The sequence below is a fragment of the Polyodon spathula genome, chromosome 2 (assembly GCF_017654505.1).
Source record: "Polyodon spathula isolate WHYD16114869_AA chromosome 2, ASM1765450v1, whole genome shotgun sequence".
Classification (NCBI taxonomy): Eukaryota; Metazoa; Chordata; class Actinopteri; order Acipenseriformes; family Polyodontidae; genus Polyodon; species Polyodon spathula.
The window spans coordinates 17288671-17291611 of record NC_054535.1 but is presented as its reverse complement, the minus strand read 5'-3'; positions in this window follow the sequence as shown (position 1 = coordinate 17291611).

Sequence of the window (2941 nt, the reverse complement as noted above, 5' to 3'; positions counted from 1 at the left end):
TAATAATAATAATAATAATAAAGTATTGAACATGCACCCTGCTGGAAGCTATCAAATTTGTAGTCCTGTGCGTGAGTGTGGTGCTGCTTGAAAACTCCAGCCCCTCGATGGATTGAAACTGCACTTTTAAATAACCTGTGCAGGGAGGTGCTGTTTACTTGTATTTTACATCATGGGTCATATTTCTTAAAAGTAATCCTTTCTGCAGGGATTAGGCGTTTTAGCTTTAATTTCGAGTTGTGTGTTTGGTTTTATAGTTGTATTTAGTGATCTTTTGGAATGCTGAAGTGATTACAGTAATGATACCGTGCACAATGGTAGTAGTAGCTGTGTGTGTGTGTGGTCCTGTTGGATGTGCCTAACCTTGTTCTGTCTAGGAAACAGACAGGCTAGTTGAGGGACAAATGAATAATACAGCGTTTTGCAAACGCTTTGCAAGAAGCATATATCGGGCTTATGTCCCTGTGTGTGATTACGTTACCTACCAGTCCTGCTACTACCTTCCTCCGTGCACGCTACACTCTCCGCTACCAGCCGCAAGTTCACCTTCGACTTGCTCACCAGGCAACAGTCCATTGAGTACATGCCGTGGTACCTGCGTCCACTCTGACACCAATGTAGCAATCTCAGTTAATGCAGGCAGGTGCATCAGGACTAAACAATCTACACACAGGCGGAGGGCGAGATCGCTACAATATGTAAGGTATAAACTACGACAGGTCATGCAGTTCTCATTATATATACCACGCCTGGGGTGGTGTTAGCGTCAGCCAAGGGACTTTAACCACCCCAGACATGATATATATCATCGGATCCACACGGCCCAAAGTGGTTTCACTTATAACACGGCCAATTGTCATTTGGGGAATGAAAAATAATTAAAACACTTTTTAAATTAAGACAAAACAGGAAACATTTACTGTGTATACATCTGCAATGTAATATAGTCCCAAATATTATTTAATTTAATTTATTGTTTGCTTATTAAAAATAAATTGTACATGTCCATTTATTGTGAATTTCGGCATCGAAAGTGGCATCTCACTAGAAACTAGAGGACCAAACACAAGCTGATGATGGGCGGAGTTTAAAACCGAGGAAGTAAGGGGAAAAGCTGTCATGGATGTGGAAGCTGTATGTTCAGGTGAGCTTGTGTACTCGTTATATGTGAGGCACACAATTCTAGCCCGTTTTCATCCTTCCCGGTCTCAAAAGATCCATCCAAATCGTGCCTGATTAAATTGAAGATCAAACCAGACTTTACGGACCAATCTGACCATGGTGTCAGGGGGCCATGCCTCAGTTTACCAGCAGGTGGTTCAAATCCAGGCCAGTAATTCGGAGGGGGTGTCGGGCCTTGTTTTTACCTGCTTTTCTGACAGGAATAAGTATATTTAAGTACATTAACAGCCCAAGCTGGGGCTTTTTTTGTTGTGTTTTTTTAGTGCTTTTTCAATGTTTGTTTTCTTCTACTTCATTTAGCTGTTCAGCTACTGTTATGTGTACTTTTGACAAGTGCTAGTGCACTTCTATTTTTCTTCAGGAGGACTGCTCTCTTCTCTCAGAAAGTCGGTGCTCTACCAATTATCTGGAGTTTCATCCCCAAGTATATTAAAGGAAATAGGTGAAAGGTCACTCATTTTTGGCATAGGCTTAGTAACTAATAACAAACAAAATGGCATTTTGTCAAAGAATTTAGAACGCAGTGGTGCGGTGATTTATTCAGTATGAGGATGCAAGCAGTGGATAATACACAGTCATGTGATGCTGTTTAACCAATCAGAGGTTGTTATTTTCCAAAGCTCTGTGTGTGTGTTTGTGTAACTGTTTGTGTGTGTGTGTGTATGTTAAGCAGTATTATTATTATTATTATTATTTATTATTATTATTATTATATTATTATTAAATAATAAATAAATAATAATAATAATAATAATAATAATAATAATAATAATAATAATAATACAGTATTGAACATGCCCCCTGCTGGAAGCTGTCAAATTTGTTGTCCTGTGCGTGAGTGTGGTGCTGCTTGAAAACTCCAGCCCCTCGCTGGATTGAAACTTGCACTTTTAAATAACCTGTGCAGGGAGGTGCTGTTTACCTGTATTTTACATCATGGGTCACATTTCTTAAAAAGTAATCGTTTCTGCAGGGATTAGGCGTTTTAGGTTTAATTTCGAGTTGTGTGTTTTGTTTTATAGTTGTATTTAGTGATCTTTTGGAATGCTGAAGTGATTACAGTAATGATGCCGTGCACAATGGTAGTAGTAGCTGTGTGTGTGTGTGGTCCTGTTGGATGTGCCTAACCTTGTTCTGTCTAGGAAACAGACAGGCTAGTTAAGGGACAAACGAATAATACAGCGTTTTGCTTGTATGTGGGTTTATGTTGTCTAATTAAAGTGTGTGCCTGCCAAGATATGTTTTAGGGGGCTTATTGGTCAGGTGGTCAAAGAAAGGCGCTTGTTACCAAGAGGGTCCTTGTTCAATCTCAGCCACTGACTCACTGTGTGTGACCCTGTCCCTGAGCAAGTCACTTAACCTCCTTGTGCTCCTTCCTTCAGATGAGATGTAAAATCAAGGTCCAATTGTAAGTGACTCTGCAGCAGCAGTTGTGCCGCACAGCTTATCTGTAAGTCGCTTTGGATAAAAGCGTCCACTAAATAGATAAACTTGAAAATGATATCCAGGAGTTTTTCTTAACTTTGATAGAGGCACTGCTGACTTGTTACTTTTAGTTTTCTCAATAAAAAAACTAAACTAAACTGAAAATAACCAAAAAAACTGAAACAGATGTACAGAAAGCAAGTAGCTACTTAATCGACAGTCAGAAAGAAAAAACAAACAAACAAACCATTTAGTTCCTAAGCCAAACCTAGCTCCCTGTGTAGGACAACCACCTGCTGGAGGCTTCTTGAATAATTGCAAACTTCATCGCTTC